This window comes from Procambarus clarkii, chromosome 70, assembly GCF_040958095.1.
Source record: "Procambarus clarkii isolate CNS0578487 chromosome 70, FALCON_Pclarkii_2.0, whole genome shotgun sequence".
Taxonomy (NCBI): Eukaryota; Metazoa; Arthropoda; class Malacostraca; order Decapoda; family Cambaridae; genus Procambarus; species Procambarus clarkii.
This window is the reverse complement of record NC_091219.1, coordinates 31,013,331-31,036,817: the sequence shown is the minus strand read 5'-3', so window position 1 is coordinate 31,036,817 and position 23,487 is coordinate 31,013,331. Positions and strand designations below refer to the sequence as shown.

Below are 23,487 nucleotides of genomic sequence, written 5' to 3'. Positions count from 1 at the left end.
CAAGTGTCCAAAGTTTGTTTACTGTATAATTATTAATAAGGGAGGTAGAAATAGCCTAAGCTACTCTAGCCCTTTGGGATGTATTTTTTTCTTGTCTCAATAAACATACTTGAACTTGATTAATATTAATGCTATCTTGAGGTTATCTTGAGATGATTTCGGGGCTTTAGTGTCCCCGCGGCCCGGTCCTTGACCAGGCCTCCACCCCCAGGAAGCAGCCCGTGACAGCTGACTAACTCCCAGGTACCTATTTACTGCTAGGTAACAGGGGCATTCAGGGTGAAAGAAACTTTTGCCCATTTGTTTCTGCCTCGTGCGGGAATCGAACCCGCTCCACAGAATTACGAGCCCTGCGCGCTATCCACCAGGCTACGAGGCCCCCTAGCCCCCCAGTATTACTAGGCCCCCTAGCCCCCTATGCTACTAGTAAAATTTGTTTAAATTCAATTTCACATGGCTGTTAAGCTGCCGCCCAGTTAGGTGGGTATGGAGTAGGATTGGTAACTATATATATATATATATATATATATATATATATATATATATATATATATATATATATATATATATATATATATATATATATAAATATATAATTAGTACACATTTTAATAAGGAAAGATTTTTAATGGAAGGCATTATATCCATAAGGTCCCATGGTGTAATGGTTAGCACCCTGGACTTTGAATCCAGAGACCCGAGTTCGAGTCTCGGTGGGACCTAATGTGTACAGTTTTTTTGAGCACAGCCAAACACCGCCAGCACCATGTAGGCCCATCAACCAGTCACACCGAGCAACAACAATCGGTCTACACTAAGGACTAAGTGGATTAAGTTAGGACAAGAACAATTAGTTCAACTTATTCTGCCAACTTAATTACTTAAACACATATATTTACGAGGCATTTGTTGTCTCATTATATATTCAAATTATCGTGTAGGTGATATTGGGACCTATCTGAATTTTTCATCTTTGTTCACTGTATCAAATTGTTTTTTTGAATTACAGAATTATAGATGTTCTAGGATAATTTCAATGTTTATACTCTGTATCCTCTTAAAACGATAGCCTTTTTAGTGATATCTAGTTAGTTATAAGATTCTGAAATTAATTGCTCAACTTCAATATTGAAGATTTATAAGAAACATTGTTTTCGTAAAAGTGTTTTTTGGGGTAGAAAATACTGTACAGAGCTATACTGAAATATATTAAACACACACATTAAGAATTTCACATTTCAGCAGCAAAGTAGCATAAATAAGTTGTGACGTCTGTAAACCATCTCTAATAAATTATAATGTATATAAATTAATCATGTTAACAAAACACAGATCAATTGCATAAGAGATTTACTAAAATTCTAAAAGAAGTTTCAATAAATTAGGCGTGATACTGGACTATATTTACTTTGGTTACTCCTTTAAAAGAGCAGTTTCTTTGGATGAAAGGTTTTCTTTAACTATGTTTTGAGGGGTAACTATGCCATAATAATAATAAAAATAATAATAATTATAATAGCGGTTCATTTTTAACAAATATATGATAGTTACGGAATTTATATTTATTCTATAGTGGTATAATTTATACAAGGCTTTAATTACACGTGGTGTAATAATATAAATCAATACAGTGATGACAACGACGAGGATAATAATAATACTGTACGTAAAGAAATATTGAAATCACATTAACCTGATTCAAGTTCAAGAAAATTAATTGAGAAAAGGAGAAGCCTGCCACGCCGCCCAAAACCAAGATCAATAACCAAGAAAAAACACTGGAAGCCGCGGTGGATAGGCCACTTAACTTTAGAGCCTCCTTAAATCCACCATCCTCATCGTCTTCAAGAATTAGGGGCTATTCATGCCCGTGCCACCTTTTGGGTGGCTTGATCTTTATCAATCAATCGTCTTCAAGAACTTCAACTCCACATTCTTCTCCTTCTTCCCTCCCCATAACTCACTTGTACTATAAATTTAACAGAGAATTTTACATATATATATATATATATATATATATATATATATATATATATATAAACAGGCCTAATATATAGTGTATATCAGGCCTAGGATTGCAAGGAGAGGTTAGGTTAATTTCTATATTTTTATGTTGCGGTTTAAAAGGTTTCCCCCGTTTGGTCAGATCCTATAATTAAAAATAAACCATTGGGGGGTAGTACAGTTGTAAACATTGTTACTTAACTCCAAATTGTAACTATTAGTACTGTAATGTTAAGAGTATGGGTTGGTATAACCTGTAGCGAGTAGATTATCCCAATAATATACTCGCTCCAAATGCATTGTTAATATTCCTGTCAACCTTTGGAGATGAATGAGGTGAGGCGTTGCCCGGGCAACACGGTGAGGTGTTGCCCGAGCATATAAGCAGCAGAATAGCAAACATTAACTCACCATTTGGTCACCACTTGGTCCGGGAGACATCTCCCGTCACGCAGGGTGCAGTTGCGCCTCCACAGATCTCCAGTATCATCTTTTGATACTGGTAATGGCTCGAAAGGGCCACCACTTACGGGCTATTCATGCCCGTGCCACCTCTTGGGTGGCTTAATCTTCATCAATCAATCAAACATTAACTAGTCTACTTTCAAGTGTGGTCTAGAGCAGACACTTGCGAGATACTGTACCGACGCTCAGTGCGCTCAACTCACACCAAAGTATCACCTGTGTACTTCTGTATATTCGACCAAATATATATATAGTATCTTAGTGTCTGTGTTTATTTGTCACCATACTTTACGTAACAATAGAACCGTTACAAGCTCAAGTGAAGATACATACGTTTTTATAGTGGCATTCAGTAGCTTGTCGGTCATGGAATGCAGAAGCCTACGCACTTGCCAATATAGTGTGTAATTAACAAAGATACGCTTATAAAGCCTAAAATATTATATGCCTTCAGAAAGACAGAGATATGCTCGTTATTGTGAGTGCACCAAAGGAAATATATCTTGTTGGAGGACAAAGATATATCAATTCTAAAATAAGTTTCGACTCTCGCTCGGGCGAGAGATAGCGCGACTCTCGCCCCATCTATTGGAGATTCTGTTCACCTAATGACCCAAAGCTACTCAAAGCCTCCTAGCATTACTTAAATAATGAAGAAATATGGTATATTTATTCACTATAATGTTGGTGCTTAATGCAGAACACGAGAAAACATATATTTACTATAAAATAATATACTTCCATTATGAAATAAGTAAATATGTGGCCTCATAGGAAATCAACGGTCCAGGTGTCAATGTTGTGGAGCGACTTATCCAAGATATATTGTTGTCTGGAAAGTGTTTGTTGGCATATCAACCTTCTGTACACAGTGATCCAGTCGTCGCACTTCTCTCCTTAAATGATCGCAAATTTAGTTTATTATATTAACAAGTAGAATACGTATTTCTAATAATATCTAACATAGCTAGCCAGAAAATATTTAAGACTTATTGAAAAATACATGTCTGGAAGTTAAATCGACTTCATAGAACAATAGTGTTGGTCTATACTAATCGTTATTCGTTAGTATGCGTTCGCTACTTAAAACATTTACTGTACTGATGTAAAATCTCCCATGTCTCTTCGCACATGGAACACCGAACCTTACACACTCTCTGATATATTGTTTAATTAATAGAGATTCACTAATAAAGCTTATAATTGTATATGTTATCAAAAAGGCATAGACAAAGTCGTTCTTACGTTTTAGTCACAGAGATTAGATATTAGTAAAGTTCATTTTATTCAGGAAAGTACATAAATAGTCTATTTACAAACATAATATTGGATTTATAGATAGAGCTAGTACATACAATACCTAAAGCCACTAGTACGCATAGCGTTTCGGGCATATTATTGAGAGGAAAGATATTTATATTTAAACATTTTTTTTTTTTACCGACGCTCTCCCTATTGATGAGAACTACAACCTAATGAAGATAAATGTTAATTTTATGTAGATACTGTAATAAACGAAAGTTTTTAATGTCATCAGAGAAGCAGAAATATAGGCAAATTTTAAATCCCTTGTCATAAATATAACTGAAGTGAAAGCAAAGATATATGCATTTTGATAGTTACAAAGACAGCTCTTTAACACGGGTGGAACACGAACAAGGGGGAACTTAGTACCCAAATGAGCCACAGAGATATTAGAAAGAATTTTTTCAGTGTCAGAGTAGTTAACAAATGGAATGTATTAAGCAGTGATGTGGTGGAGGCTGACTCCATACACAATTTCAAATGTAGATGTGATAGAGCCCAATAGGCTCAGGAACCTGTACACCTGTTGATTGACGGTTGAGAGTCGGGACCAAAGAGCCAAAGCTCAACCCCTGCAAGCACAAATTAGGTGAGTACAACTAGGTGAATACAGCTGAGGGGCGGGACCAAACAGCTGAAGCTCAATTCCCTACGCATAACTAGGCGAGTCCATAGGAATTACCGTTTGTCCTGGCGCCATCTATGTTTTGACAGCAGTACTACTAATGTTCCCACGTTATGTGATGATCGTTATACGGTTGCTACGGTCAGTTGCTCTTCTATATATGTTTATGGACAACGTAGGTGATTTGAGGTAATTTGCGGCCAGAGTGAAATAGTATCCACGCGGTGAGTGATGGAGGAGGATATATACTGCTGTGTACTCGACCAGTGGGTGAGAGGTAAGTTATATCGAACAATTATGGGGAATAGATGGATTATTTTAAGCGTAGAATGTCAGGTAACCGGTAACTACACAGATGGGGTAGTGTGTTTTTAAGTCTTTATTTACTAAAGTGGAACATTACATTATGCCTTTAGCTGAACAAGTCTACTGGTGGGGGAAGTAGACGGGTTTTATGAAAGTATTTTACCTAAATATTTGTATTTGGTTAACTAGTTCAGCCGTTACCAGGGAGGGTGTTCCTTTAATCTAATCTAAAAATTCTAGCCGGACAAAGTGATTAAATAAAGAAATTGAATAGAACGAAGTGGTTTGCCAGGGTGCTTAACATTTAGTTTAGTTCACTTACTATGCAGCCCATGCTTAAAGAATGCAAGTTTATCATATTGAATTTGCCGTAGTTTTACTGCATTTAATATACCGTTTTTACCAGATTTAATTATGTCGGGTAAAGGCCGGTCGTGGAAAGTTCCTAATATAGCAAGTTTTATAAGGAAAAGTTTGAGTTAACTTTAACGCTTAAGTTAGTGACCAGTTAGCTTAGTCTATTGTGAGGAAAGTTACTAGAATCTAACATTGCAAGTGCCATTTCTCTACTCTTTTTGAGAAACATGACTAGATACATGAATCGCATAGTTTTATTACTAAATGTTCATGGATTAGGTTGCATAGTTGAGGAAATGGTGATAAGGTTTGTGATTTTGTGTACCTTGACTTCAGCAGAGATTTTGATAGTGGCGCAAAATTGATAGGGGCTCGGATCATTGGGAATGCTGACTGAAGTTGATTAGGTCATGGCTATACCAAAGGAAATTAGTATAAATGGGGTTAAGTTGGGAGAAGTGTTGTAAGTAGTGCCTAAAAGCTCTCCTTGGACCTCGGTTATTCGCAAGATTATGGTTTAGACTGCAATAGTTGCAGAATTGGCAAATAAAAAATACCGATGCCCTATATAGTTTTGAAATGGTTAAGACTACCAGATGCAGTTTAATGCTGACAATTGTAAGGTTTGGGGGCTAGGTAAGAGAGATGTTGTAGATTGTTAAGAGTATTAAATTTTTTGCAGGTGGTAAATTCTCCCCGAGCTGGCACTGATCTCCAGCCTGGGATGTTGATTGGTTAGTCTTCAACTGCCTCCCAACATGGTAGTGAGGTCCTGAGCTGACATGCAGTGAGGAACGTGGAAAGCTTCCTGAATTGGCACATGGTATGCCTCCCTTTCAAACCAGCAGCTGGCCGAAATGTTCCAGCTAACATCAGAATAGTGGAAGAAGCCCCCACTAAAATGTAAGTGGTACAGTAAATGGACACCCCCCCCCCCCCTTCCCTTTTGACACAGAACAGTTGGGAGGAAGGGGGGGGGGGAGAAAGTGTGGCTTATAGTTCTATTGCTACAGAATCTTTTGCCATAAGCCAGTGGCACTTGCCCTCTTGTACCATGTTACTCAACTATAACATAACCACCACACCACCCATTCTTCTAAAATAACATCCCATATGATAAACTTCTGCTTTTAATAAATATTTCTAACTTTAATATTAGTTGGCTTGCATGGTGTTAATCATTCCTTTGGCATTACTGTAGCTAAATTGTTCCCACAAAACATTAAACCATTAACAGTACTGTATCAGGTTCATAAAGAAATTTATAATAAAGACCAAGTGTGGTCATAAGTGGTGCAGAGGGGGGAGATAGAACCTTACACCTGCAGAGAATATGGCCTTGTATAGTTGCTAGTGTAAAAATATTACTAAATTTAGTAAAATCACATTGTCTTGGTAGTATAGTTGGGTTAATTATGAATTTTCAGACTAAAAAGCTTGGTACATAATTCAACAGAATAAATTTGTCCCCCTAGTAGTAAGCAGTGGTTGCAAAAGAATAATAATTTGTATATATATTTTGTATTGCTTTTATTCAAAAGTTATACATGGTTGTTAAATTAAAGTTTGTTTGCAATGTTCCAGAAAAATGTTCATGACGAAAGTTGTTGGAAAATATAATTTGTATAGGATGTTGACTTGAAATGAGTGTAGCTTTGTTTGTAAATATTAAAGACGACAAGATACTTAGTGTGCCATTTAAAACGGCAACTGTTAAACTGGTGGTACAGGTATGAACAAAATAACATTGCTATGCAAATAACTTTTTTAGTAATATTTACTGTTCACATGACAGGTTGTGGAAGGTCCTGGCAACAAAGAGCTGCAGGAAAATACTTGCAGATCTACAGTAAGTAGTGTTGTGTACATTGGAATTAGAGGGTAGAAGTTAATTGCTAAAAACCTATTAAATATTAGGGTATGAAAGTCTAGGCTTAGGCTAGTGGGTACCATATCTGCAAGTTTAGTCCTTTCAGGAATGTATTGAATAGAATGGTATGTTGAAATTGTGAAAATTGTAATGTGGGGCATTAGATCTTAAACAGCATAGTTGAGGGTGTTTTATTAATAATTTTAATGAAATATAAATCTTGTTTAGTTAACATTAAATGTTTGTTAAATAAGCTTTAATCTATAAATGTATAACACTTAAGGGTAATCATGAGTCAAAGTTAATGGCAGGAAAAGTTTTGTTTAAGTGATGGTATTTTTCCCTTGAAAGTAAAAAAAAAAAATATTCAATGTTTACTTTAGCTTGGTTTTAAATTTATATAATTTTCCAGAATGTGGTTTGGAAAGTCCAGAAGTCCCTCTGTCAGTTGCTTAAATAGAATCAGGTGAGTTGTAGTAAAGGTTAATCTGAATAGATTTGCATAAAAGTAAAAAAAATAGTAATACTGTAACTTAAACAATATAACAATGGCTAAAGATAAATGTAAATTGCCATTGAAGTGCAGTTGTGGATAGTTTCTCAAATGATTTACTGAAACTTGGCAAATTGATGCCATATATATTTATATTGCTAAATTAGATCTACTACTGCTACTAGAATATGTAGGAAAGGTAAATTCCTTAAAGAAATTTTTTCCATCTGAATTTGTAAAGTACTGAATGCTAATTTGAAAAGTAAAGCAAGATTGGCTTTAAATCTGAATAATTCGTAGAAATATTTTTCAGGTGAAAGTGATTGATGCATGGACTGGCTTGGAGTGAGGCTCCTTTACTCTGCAACAGTAGGTGAGTTTGATGTTTTAGCTATATCAATGACCTAATCTTTATTCTCTTATCTAGTCCATTTATAGGTGTGTAACCATGTCCTACTGTTACAACCCACAGGGATGATGCAGTTTGTACTGATCCTACCCCATTTCATAAAAGGGGACCAGGCAGTCCTGCAGATTTCCCTGGCTTGGCTTTTTCAGAGCTTTGCTCTACTGCCCATCTAATAGATGGACTAGATTTGCATAGGTTTAGGGACCCTTAACAATGGTTACATTGTTAATTCACACAGGGCTTGTTTGCTGAATGGGTGGATGCATCTAAAACTTTAGTGCCTGGCATGCATTGTACAGTGCTTTCAATGAAGCATATGTACAATGTGTTGATGGCACTAAAGTGGTGGATGTAATGCACCCATTCAGGGAACAAGCTCTGCACTGAAACCAGAGGAAGGGATAGGCCTTGCTGAGCCTATCTTAAAAGATAGGATGTTAGGATTTATTGGGCTTGTTATTAGGCATTGGTGATAATAAAAGTAGTGTCCCTGTTTAATGTTTATTTTTCTTTTACAGGTGATTGTCTCTGGAGTTGTCTTGGCCTTTTGGATCTTCTGTTCATCTAGGAGCATCTGTCCCACAACCTGAAACTAATAAATATTTGATGTATTATAAATACTATATGTAAAACTTATTAAATAAAACAATTTTAATGAAACTACTTTATATACCTTATCCTGAAATTATGCTGGAAATTGTTTACTACTATTGATGCAATGTTTAAACATCTGAAATTTTTTTACTTTGAAAATAAATACTTGGTAAAATTTACACCTATTTGTAACTTGTTACATAGGTGCATGCAAAATGCATTGAAAAGATGTAAAAGTGGACTACCTATTCAATTTACATAAACTAACAAATATTGCAAATTAGTCTGAAATATTAAAGTGGAAGAAACTTTAGTCAATATTTTAGTTTTCATATTTAAAAGTAAATTTAAAGCTATGCAACACCTAAGCTTTGTAAAAATTATAATTCAATTAACTAAAGATCATTGTTAAATTTAAACATTAGAAAAATGACACTGAAGCATCTATACAACTTTGAAAACCATGTCTTTAACTTAAATCATTTAAGAGCTTTGATTAAATTTGTCTGCCAAACTTCAGAAATATTTTACCTAGATTAAAACCATCATTGTTTGAAAGGGCAAAACAGATTACTGTCAATTAGTTTGACCTAACATCTGCAAGGTCCTGAAGGAATGGAATTTTTTTTTGTAAAACTGTTTGTTAAAAACAAACCCTGCCTAATGAACCTGCTCATTTTTTTTAGAAATGGTAATTGCATTACCAAAGGCCATTGTTTTAATAGCCAAAGTACCAAATGAAAGACCAAGAAGCAACAAACAGGTACATGGTAGAAAGGACAAAAGAATGGTTACGAGGACCCTTTCATTTGTTAAAAAAAGGACTGGGGAAAAATGCTTTCATACCACAAGGGGTCTTAACCCTTGTCATATACATCACTGACATTAATCTAAATATTACCAACCACAAAAATTGCTGATGTTATTATTTTTTTTAAGAATATAATATTGAGGCCTTAATGCAGATCTCTAACTCTACAAATAGTAACAAGACTGGCAATTTCTTAATATAAAACAGAAAAAAATCCAAGACCTTGCACGTGAGCCAGAACAATCCATATCACAACTACCACATTAAAATGAAACAACAATGAAGGTAAGGTAATTACCAAAAGAAGGCATCAGAGGGCGCTAAATATCACCAAGAATGCCAATATGAGAACAAAAACGCATAAAGGCGAACGATATCAAAAGTATCAGATTCACCTAGAATTCTATCGAGGGACAAGTGACTGCGAGGGACGGTCGGAAAGCAAGACACACGCTCGTCCTGGAAGTCAGGACATTCAACAAGGATATGCACAACTGTAAGAGGGACAATAAGGAGCAGGGCGGCGCTCCATTAAGTGACCGTGGGTTAAGCGGGTATGACCAACCCACAGCCGTGCCAAAGCCGTGTCACACCGCCGGTTACGGTGGTAGGAGGAAGGCCACGGGGACACACTAAGTTTGAGAGTACGCAGCTTGTTACCAACCACAGAGGGCCAACGGGGAAGAATGAATAACAGGATAAAAGTCGGAATAAGGAATACCTTTACGGGAGATGGGACAAGAACGGATAGCTTTCTTAACGGCAGCATCCACACGCTCATTGAAACACCAATATGGCTGGGAACCCAGCAAAACTCTGATTTAAATTTACTAGAAATAAGAAACAGCCAATGTTGAATCTCAATGACCACCGGATGGACAGGATTAAAGGACCCTAGAGCCATGAGGGCACTACGAGAATCAACTACAAAGGAGGAATGAGAATGAGAAAGCAAGAGACGAAGAGCATAGAGAATAGCATAAAGTTCTGCCGTAAAGACGCTAGCCTCCGAAGGGAGGCGACACATGTAAGTACGGTCAGGAAAAACAACAGAGTAGCCCACACCATCCGCAGACTTAGACCCATCAGGGAAGATGGAAATAGAGTGGGAGTGCGAAGAAAAGTGCTCAAGGAAGAGGCTTTTCAGAATTGTAGGAGGGGTAAAGGCTTTAGTAATACAAGTCAAGGACGTACAAAACTTGGGAAGGGGGACTCTCCACGGAGGTAATGAAGGAACAATACGAGGAGAAACATTACAAATATGAACAGAAAGAGAATCCTGTAAGCGAGATAACTGGACAGAAAGTGGAAGACAATGAAGAGGAACAGGAACCACAGGAGGAGGAAAAGTCAATGCACAACAGAGGCGAGAGGAAGGATGTTGGAAGGACCGCGCAAGATAGAGAAGACAGTAGCGATCACGGCAGTCCTGAAGAGAGAGAAAGCCAGTGTCAACATACAAACTAAGGGCGGGAGTCGAACGAAAGCCACCAGAGCCGAGACGCAACCCAGTATGGTGCAAAGCATCAAGATGGCGAAGAGTAGAAGGAGAAGCAGAAGAGTATGCAGGGCAACCATAATTGAGTTTAGACAGGACGAGAGAGGAGTGCAAATAGAGGAGCGTGCGCCTATCCGCTCCCCAAGAAGTATGGGACAAAACCTTAAGGAGGTTAAGGGCCTTAGAGCATTCAACTCGGAGGCAAGAGATATGGGCTGACCAAGACAAACGAGTGTCAAAGACTAACCCCAAAAGCTTCGCGGAATCCCTGTACACAATGAGATGACCATAAAGCAACAACAATGAAGTAAAGGTCCTTTCAGTAAGAATCTATCATTCACTGAAAGTTGCTGCAGTTAAAAATAAAAGAACATACAAGTCCCTAGAAATAAACAAGCAACCTTTTTGACTAAGGAAAAGAAGGTAGTTATTCTACTGTATAAATCTAAGTATTCACTTAGATAACTGTATCCAAGCATAGAGGTTCCCCCCCCCCCCTTCCCTTTCAGAAAAACATCTACTTTCGAAAAAGTTTAACATTGGCCAACAAAAATGATTCCAGAACTAAATTGCCTAATACCAGGAACAACTGAGAGCCATGACAAACACTGCAACCCTCTCCTACCCCCAAGTCTTATGCTATTTATGATCCAAGGTAATTTGAAATACTATACTGTGTACTTCCTACAGACGAGTCTAGTGAGAGGGTGATCTCCTGGCGATTAAATTGAAGCCCGATACAGGTGTCAACGAACATCAGTCAGCCCACTTGTCAGCACAGTGGATAACTAATGACATCATAATCTGCAGTGTTGTATGCCTCCCTGTGGCCATTTAAATCAATAAAACACAGGGTTGTGGCAATGTTTACAGCATAAGGCAAGGTATAGAGGAATCCTGGAATGCCATGTAATGTGTAGTCCTTGAATGTGCTTTAGGCAACCAAATTGAATAACAACATTTCTGGTGTTCGGCTATATAATCCCAGTTTCTCATTCGGTATAATGTTTTAAACCTAAATAGGAATTCACTTTAACGGTCAATTTATTTGGAAAGTGCTAACCAGATTCAAAATTACTCAGCTCTGAAAGTACTACAAGGCAAGTTTAACCGAATGAGTGTTTGCCTATCCATACCCCCATGAGGTATGTGACAACACTGAATAAAGAAAGGGTCTTTGAGCATTCACCGTGCAGGTATTTGACATGACCAATATAGCCAAGTGTTAAAGATCATTCTAAGCAGTTCTGCACAATCCATATACTATCAATTAATATAATTGTACAATGGTGCTTGGTGGATGATATTTCCTATTAAAACTCATTGGACAACTGTTTGTATTAAACATTTTAAACCTACAAATGGTAGCCCAAGATATCGCACTGCAGTATTAATTACAAGATGAACAATGTAAAATCAATACCACAACAGCAAAGGATGACGGCTTTTCAACAACCGACAAACACGCAGGTCTAACACCAGCCATCCCGAGAGAGGACGTCCCAAGCATGTACACCCCACAACTTTACATCACCTTTGCTACCTCACGCGAGCACGCAACAGCATGAGGATGCCATACTCCCAAACCAACTCCATGCACTTTGAGGCTTTAACAACTCAACATTTAAAAAGTTGATCTAAAAAATCAAACACCTGAATTTTTCCCTAATTAAATTTACTAGCAAAATGCACACCAAGCCATGAAACTTACAATGAAGATGAACAAACTACACACAACTGTCACCAAACTTCCACATACCACCCCCCTCTCACTCCTGCCCTCCCTCCTTAGGTGCTCTGATTGCCTGAGCACCTGAGCCACCACCACTCACCTCTTGTTGTGAGAGCCTAAAGCATGTTTGGTTGCACTTTAAAAGTTCCCGAGTGTACTCGCCTAATTGTGAGTACCGCCTGCCCGGTTCACCATTTTGTTTTTCAATCTACCTCAATTTACCCCTTTACAGTCAAATATTATGCAAAATTCTGTTTAAGACTTGTCCCTTCTTAACTTAAATAACTGCTTTGGCCATCTGCAATCTTTCTAGGTGGGTAACAATGACTCTTGAGGCCAGAAAGGACTTATCAGACGGCGATCATAACAATACGGTACACACACAAAATCACAACCTGATATACACCAAGCAGAAAATCCACTGGAGCTGTGAGGCGACGTAAACCCTTGCCCAAGGCACTGGCAGCTGCATACTCTACCACAGTATATTACTGACTTTGTAAAAGTCTTACAACCGGATTTCCCCATAAATCACAGCAAGTTTTGAGGCCCCTCCTTGAGTCAACGTCTTACGTAAGACCTACAAGCACTCAGGTGAAGGCTGAAGCAGTTCAACACCATACGCCCCAACTTCAAATACACAGTTGAGAGGCGGGACCAAAACGTGATTTTCTGTGTGTGCCTGAAGTTGGGGCATACGGTCTTGCTTCACCCTTCACTTTACCCTTCACCGGCGTACTTCAGGGGTTTTATTTAATACTTGGACTGGCTTCAGTAGGGCCTCCAGACTTTCTGTGGCTTCACAAGTGTCACGTGAATCCCCTGCATAGCAGTGGAACTGCCTTTTCCCTTCACCTTCAATGCCTCTGCACTGGAAGTATACATCTACACCAGCCCAGAAGAGTCATCAGTCCTGCCACCTCTCCATACCCCCCCAGGGCCTGGCACGGCCTGGTACGACTCAGAGGCAAGCCGGGCGCCACTGCAAACTGGCAGTTTGTCCCCACAAACAAGCAGTTAGCCGCCTTCAACTGACAGTGGTACAGCTCAACACAAAGGCACCGCCAGCCACAACGAGCAGTTTGCTAGTTGACCAGATGTCCACCTCGTGTTGACACTGGATGAGTCATTACCGCCGGACTATATAAAGAGCGCTGCCTCCCTGGAGAGGCAATCTCTCCCTTAGTGCTCTAGGATCACCTTGGTGTCTCTAACCCGTCGTCCACTTCCAGCCAACATCATGTGACTGATGCCATGGTGGTATGGTAGCTGTCTTCAGAACACCAGTATATCTTCATACTTTTATTCATTGCTTATAGTTTATTTTTTGCATTTAAGGTCATACTAACTTGTTCACCTTTGCATTACATGATAGTCAAGTATTGTCATGTGTTATTTTTGTTCATTACTATTTCAGTAAATTGTTTAATTATTTATTTGATAATTTTCATTTGTTTCCACCTGCAACTTACACACTGCAAGGCCAATAGCAGCATTCTTTCATTTATGTGAGGGAGAGCCATACCATCTTGGTTCAGTATAGCTGTGATACCATAACCCGTCACACAAGATATCCAGTTGTAAGACTTTTACCATCAGTGGTGGTAGAGTATGCAACTGGCAATGCCTTTGTTACAGGTTCGCTTCATCTCACAGCCCCAGTGGATTTTCTCACACATTTGAATACATGAAACAACTTTATTTGATACATTCCAAACCAAAGTACTGTACAGTACAGTAATTATCAAACCATCAAATGTGTGGGATAATCATAGTGCGCTAAATATCACTAACGTCGCCAATACAAGAACAAAAATGCATACGGCGAACAATATCAAAGGTATTGAATTTACCAAGAATTTTATCGAGGGACAATTGACAGTGAGGGATGGTCGGGAAGCAAGACACGTAAGTCCTGGAAGTCAGGACATGTAGAGACAACGGTTTGGACAATAAGAAGCAGGGCAGCGCTCCATTAAGTGCCCGTGAGTTAAACGTGTATGACCAATATACAACCTCGCCAGAGCCGTTTCCCACCACCGGTTACGGTGGTAGGAGGAAGGCCACGGGAACACACTACTCTTAAGAGCACGCAATTTGTTACCAGTAACAGAAGACCAACAACCCTGACAACGGGCAAGAATGGGGAAATGAATAACTGGGTAAAAGTCATAATAAGGAATACCTTTACGGGAGATGGGACAGGTGCGGATAGCTTCCTTAGCGGCAGTGTCCGCACGCTCATTTAAGAACACACCAATATGGGTGGGAATCCAGCGAAATTCCACTGTCTTAAATCTACTGGAGATAAGAAACAGCCAATGTTGAATTTCAACTACCAAAGGATGGACTGGATTAAAGGATTCTAGAGCCATGAGGGCACTGCAAGTGTCAACTACAAACACAGAGGAGGACTGACAGCGAGAAAAGACTTGATGAAGAGCATAAAGTTCTGCCATGAAGATGCTAGTCTCCGGAGGCAGGAGACACAAAGGTGCAGTCAGGAAAAACAACAGAGTAGCCTACACCGTCTGCAGACTTAAGACCCATTGGTGAAGACGGAAATAGAGTGGAAGTGTGAAGAAAAGTGTTCAAGGAAAAGGTGATTTAGAACTGTAGGAGGGGTAAAAGTTTAGTCATTTGGGTCAAGGCTTACAGAATTTAGGAACGGGGACCCCTCCATAGGGGCAAAGACGGAATGACACGAGGGGAAATATTGGTAACACAAACTGAAAGAGCATTTTGTAAGAGAGACAACCGTACAGAAAGAGATAGGTGGTGAAGGGGAAAAGGAACCACAGGATGGGTAAAGGTCAAGGCATGACATAAGCAAGAGTGAGGGTGCTGTAAGGACCGTGCAAGGTGGAGAAGACAGTAGCGATCATGGCGATCCTGTAGAAACAGGACGCCAGTTTCAACATACAGGCTTAGGGTAGGTGTCGAAGGGAAGGTACCAGAGCTGAGCCGTAACCCAGTATGATGCAGTGTGTCCAGATGGTGAAGGGTAGAAGGAGAAGCAGACGAGTAAACAGGGCCATAATCGAGTTTAGACAGAACGAGAGAGGAATGTAAAGAGAGGAGCAGTGTCGATTAGCTCCCCAAGAAGTATGGGACATGACCTAAAGTTAGTTAAGGGCCTTAGAGCATTCAACTCGGACGTAAAAAATATGGGGCGACAAAGACAAACGAGTGTCAAAGATTAGCCCTAAAAGCTTTAGCAGATTCTTTGTACAAAAGGGGATGACCCCTGTTACCTAACAGTAAATAGGTATCTGGGAGTTAGCTGTTACAGGCTGCTTCCTAGGGGGGTGTGTGTGTGGGAGAAAAAAAAATTTAGTAGTTAACCACTGAACTGCTCTGTCTCCAAATAACACCCTGGTGCACAAGAAATAAATTCTTTCCAAAAATTTTTTTTCTCTTCTTATATTGTTAAAATGCAGAGTCTGATCACGGGGAAACTAAACAAAAAATATTGTATGTGACTTACTTTAGCTGCGATGGAGCTGGGAAGTTGAGCAAATTATGGGCGCTGAGCGTTGGAGCGATGGGGGTCTGTCGGCCCCGCCACCTCGTGCGACGGCAGTTGCTGCGAATAAAATGTTGCGCAATTATTTTGAAGTTTCTCATTCATTTCTTCTTTTTTTTTGCTGTAATATTATTTAAAAGTGTGTAATTTGTGGAATTTATATAATTCAAAGTATAGAACATCGCTATGCTCAAAATAATGGGCCTCATATATGCGACATATTCTACAATCAAACAGTGTTTTTGCTGTTATTACACTATATACACACATTGTATATACCCATCTACGTATGTATTCACCATAACGATCCACTATGTTGGTATGGTGAGCCCAAAAAACATGAGTGAGCTGCCACACCCTGCCAGTCCTCCCGCCCTCCTCCAACACATTACTCTCCAACATTCCTCCTCCCAAAATACTGTTATTGTGTTTATTACACTATTTACACACGTTATGTATAAGTATGTACATGTTTTATTCATGTACATACGTACATACTTGCCATCTCCTCCCCTCTCTCTCTTGCCTACTTAATGCTCTTGCTTCCCTCATCTCATCACAATCGACTTTATAATGGTCCAGGACGGATCGAAATGTCGTCGTCTATTCAATTTCCAGTGTGTGGTTTGGTCAACAATGAAATCTTCATGCAAGATCTTATAAAGAAAACCCCTAGAACGAGTTTTGCAGATACGAAAGAGTTTAAGGTGAGTAGGGGATGGTTTGAGAAATTTTGAAAAAAGACGTGGTATTCATAGTGTTGTGAGGCATGGTGAGGGTGCCAGCTCAGACAAAGTAGGGGCTGAAAGATTTGTTCGTGATTTTAAAGATTTTGTAGATACTGTATTGATGGATATATTCCACAACAAGTGTTTAATTGTGAGGAGACATGGCTATTCTGGAAAAAATTGCCGAAGAGCACATACATTACCCAAGAGGAGACGTCACTGCCCGGACACAAGCTAACTTGGGCTAACTTGTGTCAGGATAGGCTAACTCTTGTGCTGTGTGGCGATTTGAAAATTAAACCCTTGCTCGTGTATCATTCCGAAAATCCAAGAGTTTTAAAAAATATATAACGTGCAGAAAAACTGTGATGTAGAGTGGTTTGCCCTGCCATCAAAAAATATCTGCAAGAGAAAAGTTTGACACTAAAGGGCCTGCTTCTCGACAATGCTCCTGCTCATCCTCCAGACTTGGAGGATGCATTGTTGGGGCCACTTTTTTTTTTTAGGGATATTCCTGCATGGGCCCTAAGTTTCTGGCTAATGAACCAATGACATGAAGGAGGAGTTTTCAACCTACCTTGTGTTAGGTGTGCAGGGGTCAATAGGCTGAACATAATGTCAGGAGCAAAGGGGGGCGTTTGCCTCTTCAAACACAATTGTGACCATCTTCATCTCTTCGAACTATCCTAAATGCTCTCTTCACCTGTCTGACCAAATTGGGTGTCCAGACCACCTTTGAATCTGAAATTGTAAAATTAATAGCAATTTCAGAATATTCAGTCCATTTATACTAACAAAATTATACATACAGTACTGTAATTGAAATTTTACAGAATGATAAAGGCAATTTAGCAACTTTGTTAAAATGCACATGGGGGAAATACATGAAAATAGGTTAATATTGTTTGTAAGGTTGATGGGAAATGTTTATTACTTTTATGATTTAAAAGATGTATAGCCCTAATACTCCATCCTGGGTGCATTCCACCAGGTAATGACCACAGCAAAAGTTTTCCACAAGGCTCTATTGTCACACAAACTTTTCACATTTTCAAACTTGATTCATCTTCCCCCCCCCCCCCCTCGTTCCAGGGGTTTTCTTTAAAAGGTCTTCATGCAAATGCCTTGGTTTCTCACAAATGATGGCCTCTGAAATGCTATCACCTGCTAACTCCTTGTTGTGTATCGAAATTAATAAAAACTTTTTAACATCCTCAAGTGTTTGTGATCTTTGTTTCGGGATTGTTGATATGCCTTTTGCCACTTTAATGTTCATAATGTCCTTTTTCTTAGCAAGTACAGTGCATATTGTTGACATAGATTTGTTGTACTGCCTAGCTAGTTCAACAACCTGTGCACCATTTTGATGTTTATGAATGCTCTCTTGTTTTTCCTCTATGGTCATTCTCACATGTGTTTTCTTGGCTTGAACCTTACCACTGGCTTTCTTGGGACTCATGGCAAGATGGCAAGATATATCATAACAAATTTTATGTTCAAATAGCCAAAAATCCCAAAACAAATGTAATGCTTTACAAAGAATTCAGGCGCGATACTTACTAGGCAGGAGACACTGGTAAACTGAGGCGCGATCACCATGCCACTACGCGCTAGGTCAGCCCGTACGTATATCAACAAACTCCTTTCCCGAGGCAAAGTTTGTAACCCGATTCAAATTTTTCGAAGAAATTAGGCTCGTAACCCGAAAAGTTCATAAATATTCATTCGTAAGCCGAGGTGTCACTATATATAACTAAAAAATTAAACTCAGGATTACTTTCAACCCCCACCCCTTTTGCTCTACTCCATCGCCACCTACCTTCACCCCCCTCTATGATGTACTCTTCCATAGACACCTACCTTTGCCCCCCTCCTCCCCTCTACTCCTCCATCATCACCTACCTTCACACCTCCTCCCTTCTCCTCCTCCATCGTCACCTTCCTTTCACCCTCCTCTATGATGTACTCTTCCATAGACACCTACGTTCACTGCATATAATGCTCCCCTCTACTCCTCCATCGTCACCTACTTTCACCCCCCCTCCACTCTGCTCCTCCAGGGTCGCAGACAATTTCACGAGCGTGAGAACTACGAGTTCTCTAACTACTCTCACACTCCTACTCTCTCACCAGTGAGGGGGAGGGAAGGAGGGAGGAAATGAAGGAAGAAAGGTGGGGGAGAGAGAATAGGCAGAGGGGAGGAGGGCCTAGATACATTTCTTCCATATAGATAGGTAGACTGAGGGAGAGCTGCTTGCCAAGAGCCCTATCAGACAGGCTTCCTATTCCTCAACCCTCCCTAATATGCCACATCCTGGTCAGGACAACTTGCTCGATTGTTATTCTTGGTGTGACTCGAGAACTGACCTCGAGGCGGGGCATGGGCATGGATTATCTCCCTGGGGCACGCACCTCCCTGCCCCAGCTCTCTCTCTCTCTCACATAATCTATCAAGGGTCTAACATGAGGTCATTGTGCCTACCAGAAGTGTATATGTCCAAGGCTGGCCACCTGTCTGGACCATTCAAATGTATAAACACGTAATTAGTCTATTAAAATTATATATAATGCTACAATTATAAATTAATTTGTTCATGGTCATTCGTTTATCAGTATTTTAATATGAGGTATATATACGCATGTATGTATACGTTGACGTACACATATATGATTATGTGTATAGAATGATTATGATTATGTGTAATCATATATGATTATATCTAATGGAATGCATTAGTAAGTGATGTGGTGGAGGCTGACTCCATACACAGGTTCAAGTGCAGATATGATAGAGCCCAATAGGCTCAGAAACCTGTACACCTGTTGATTGACGGTTGAGAGGTGGAACTAAAGAGCCAGAGCTCAACCCCAGCAAGCACAATTGGGCGAGTATATGAACGAATGCACATGTACACTTTCAAATGAATTAAGATACCTTGAGATACACAATGACTTAGTTTAAATAGTTTAAACACATTATGGTACTGATTTTGACATGCTGATGTCTGGAAGGGAGAGGGGGTGTGGGGGGGTTATTGTCTGAGGTGGAGGACCAGAGGAGGGGGTCAGTGGAAGGATGGTGGCTGGAGGGATGCCATTGTTCTAATGGTTATGAAAACAATTATTGATGGCAGGAATTCAGTGGGTGTGTACTTCACCCGCACCATCACCATACTGTGCCCTGCTACAACCCCCCCCCCCCACTCCACCCATGCTGTGTATTACACATTATGGGATAACCGACTGTCTGTCCATTCCTGTCTGCTCGTTATGCTGCCCTTCCTTTTGAAAATTGTCTGCTTTATCGACTTCCTTCAAGACTACACGTTAGCCTCTTATCACGCCCTCTTACCACTCTCAGGGAGCCGGCTCTTCTATACAATAGTTACCACTCAGTCCCCAAGGTGAAAGAGTGTCCGGGCATATGACTTGTTACGTGTACTTATTTGCGATTCGTTTGGGCTGTCACGTGTGGTGATTAGTGTTGGGTAAGGCTAGGCCAGGTCAGGTCAGACTAGGTCAGGTCAGACTAGGCCAGGTCAGACTAGGCTAGGTAAGGCTAGGCCAGGTCAGGTCTGGTCAGGTCTGGCTAGGCCAGGTCAGGCCAGGCCAGGCTAGGCAGGGTGAGAGAAGTAAAGCGGCAGGTACTTACGTTTCCGAGAAAGTAGCGGCGGTAGTATATTGTTGATTTAGATTCGACGACATCCTGAAGCTAGTAGGTGGCGGCCTCATCGCTCTCGAACTTCTTGTTGTTGTAGGGGATACGAGGCACACCCAATATCCCCCTTACATTGATCACATCGCACACTAATATTTTTACTATTTCGGATACCAGATTTGTCTGTTTCGTATATGTATAATTGTTCAATATTAAAACCACAATAGAATGCTCTAAGTACTTTCGTATATTAATACATCTTCAGAAGGAATGGTTCGCTCTGAAGATGTATTAATATAAGAAAGTACTAAAGGAAATTCCTGTTTCAATTCTTCCTCCGTGGTCTGACACTCTTATTATATATTGTATATACTGAATTATATATACTATGCTTATATAATATATATTGAAATATTGTTACATTTAATGTATGAAACAAAGTATATATCTGTATTTTTAATAAAATATAAAACATTAATATTTATCAACGTATATCTGTGAATTACATAATTTATCAGTATTGTACAGCCTGTGATCTCCACCTGGCTGGCCACTGATACCTAAGTAGCTTTCATGTGTCCAGACACCGGCGATAGGATTGTATTATTATTTTTTTTTTTTTTTTTTTTTTAGATATATACAAGAGTTGTTACATTCTTGTACAGCCACTAGTACGCGTAGCGTTTCGGGCAGGTCCCTGGAATACGATCCCCTGCCGCGAAGAATCGTTTTTTCATCCAAGTACACATTTTACTGTTGCGTTAAACAGAGGCTACAGTTAAGGAATTGCGCCCAGTAAATCCTCCCCGGCCAGGATACGAACCCATGACATAGCGCTCGCGGAACGCCAGACGAGTGTCTTACCACTACACCACGGAGACTGGTAAATTAGGGATTTAACTTTAAAGAGAGAGATATTTCTTGAAATGTTGTCACATTAACGTCTACATCTTCCTTCCTTCTGACATATAGATTTTAAGGTTAATTAGCATATATGGAAATAAATTACACAATTTATAGGCTGGTGTGAAGGGCTTTACACTCTTAGAGCAAGCCATCAAGAAACTGTACAGTATCAAATGCATATATCTTCGCTTTCAATTCAGTTATATTTATGACAAGTATTTAAAGTGTAGCTTATATTTCTGCCTTTCTGTTGACATAGAAAACTTTCGTTTATTACATTATCTAGATAAAATTAGCATTGATCTTCAAATGGCAGGACGGACACTTGTTTCCTGTGAATACCTAGCAGTAAACACTTATATGGTACATGGAAGTACTGTACTCCTAAAAAAACGATACATCAGTGACCAATAAATCGGTTCACATCTGAAATGGCAAGAGTTTGGTTCCCATGGCAGGACAGACACTTGTTTCCCGTGAATACCTAGCAGTAAACACGTATATAGTACATGGAAGTACTGTACTCCTAAAAAAAGATACATTAGTGACCAATAAATCGGTTCACATCTGAAATGGCATGAGTTTGATTCCCATGGCAGGACGGACACTTGTTTCCTGTGAATACCTAGCAGTAAACACGTATATGGTACATGGAAGTACTGTACTCCTAAAAAAAGATACATCAGTGACCAATAAATCGGTTCACATCTGAAATGGCATGAGTTTGATTCCCATGGCAGGACGGACACTTGTTTCCTGTGAATACCTAGCAGTAAACACGTATATGGTACATGGAAGTACTGTACTCCTAAAAAAAGATACATCAGTGGCCAATAAATTGGTTCACATCTGAAATGGCATGGGTTTGATTCCCATGCAAGGCGGACACTTCTTTCCTGTGAATACCTAGCAGTAAACACGTATATGGTACATGGAAGTACTGTACTCCTAAAAAAAACGAGAATACCCTCGATACATCAATGGCCAATAAATCGGTTCACATCCGAAATGGCATGGGTTTGATTCCTACGGCAGCTTATGACATTAATTCAGGCACATTAACCTTTACTCGGTGCCTTCATACACCTAACAGCACAGGTACAAGTATGAAATTGTTCAATAAAACCCAAGAATTTCCTCAAGTTTCAACAATTAAGGATATGGGCATTCGTATCAGTTCACAGCCGAAATAGCCTGGGTTTGACTCCCATGGCAGGACAGACACTTAATTATTCGGGCACACTACCTTTCACTCGGTGCCTATATACACTTAGCAATAAATATATTTAATATGAAGTTACTCCCTAAAATCTGGGAAATGCCCTCATTGCCTAACAATTTTCATCACGGGCCATCAAGTCAGTTCACAACCAAAATGGTCTGGGTTTGATTCCCACGGCTGGACAAACACTTAATCGGGCACGTTTACCTTCACTCAGTGCCTATGTATACCTAGCAGCAAAAATGTCAATATGAAATTACTCCTCAGAACCTGAGAGTACCCGGAATGTTTAAAAATTATCATTCCCGGCCATCAAGTCAGTCGAAAACCGAAAGAGCATGGGTTTGATTCCCATGGCAGGATACGCACTTTATCAGACATGTTTACTTTCACTGGATGCCTGTGTACACCTAGCAGTAAGATGAAATTTTTTATGTAAAAAAACAAAATGCCCTCAATGTTTAAAAATTGGCAACTCGAGCAGTTTGTTTTAATACACACAAGCAATTATAGGAGTACATGTAAAATTGACATTTCAGTAATGAATGTAACAAAATAATACCCTAATTACAAAACAGCTTCAGCTGCAAATAATAAATAAACATAATATTTACAAAGGTCAAGAAAGATTCCTACACATATCATACAAACTTTGACAATGGTCAGTAAAAGTGCAAAACTAATAAACTTATTTACAACAGTAAACAATCATAGCATTTCATATTTACACAACATTTTGTGTAAAACATTAATATAAAACATAGTAAGTACTCTATTGAGGTACATTATAAAAATTGTTACGTATAAAAAACATTGACAAAATTAGCTAACTAATAGTCTTAATTAAGTTGGCCATGGAATATGTACAGTAGTGTGATATTTCATGCTCGACAAAAATAGCTAACTAATAGTCGCAAGTTGGCCATGGAATACCCTAACAACAATGTGATATTCCATGTTCACCGGCCCACCACGATG

The 23,487-nt window shown here is 39.4% G+C and overlaps 1 protein-coding gene, 1 long non-coding RNA gene and 1 other non-coding gene across 10 annotated transcripts in view; 2 read left to right on the top strand and 1 right to left on the bottom strand.

Moving 5' to 3' along the window:
- Positions 1 to 8,494, top strand: part of net — a 290,680-nt gene extending 282,186 nt beyond the window's left edge. For 3 of the 7 annotated variants that reach the window (XR_011224207.1, XR_011224206.1, XR_011224208.1), the window contains 5 exons: positions 5,745 to 5,965; positions 6,858 to 6,911; positions 7,345 to 7,398; positions 7,739 to 7,798; positions 8,353 to 8,494. The gene's annotated coding sequence lies outside the window, so the exon portion shown is untranslated. Of the gene's footprint in view, positions 1 to 3,747; positions 4,677 to 5,744; positions 5,966 to 6,857; positions 6,912 to 7,344; positions 7,399 to 7,738; positions 7,799 to 8,352 lie in introns of those variants that run through there. The other 4 variants (XR_011224205.1, XR_011224204.1, XR_011224209.1 and 1 more) reach the window with 4 other exon arrangements.
- On the top strand, positions 651 to 722 carry TRNAQ-UUG (transfer RNA glutamine (anticodon UUG)). The gene has a single exon. It is a non-coding gene; the product is annotated as a tRNA-Gln (tRNA).
- Positions 8,322 to 23,487, bottom strand: part of LOC138356125 (uncharacterized) — a 60,929-nt gene continuing 45,763 nt past the window's right edge. The window contains exons 1-4 of one of the 2 annotated variants that reach the window (XR_011224211.1): positions 20,376 to 20,745; positions 17,301 to 17,464; positions 15,957 to 16,055; positions 8,322 to 8,426 (exon numbers count right to left, since the gene is read on the bottom strand). This is a non-coding gene — a long non-coding RNA (uncharacterized lncRNA). Of the gene's footprint in view, positions 8,427 to 15,956; positions 16,056 to 17,300; positions 17,465 to 20,375; positions 20,746 to 23,487 lie in introns of those variants that run through there. The other variant, XR_011224212.1, reaches the window with a different exon arrangement.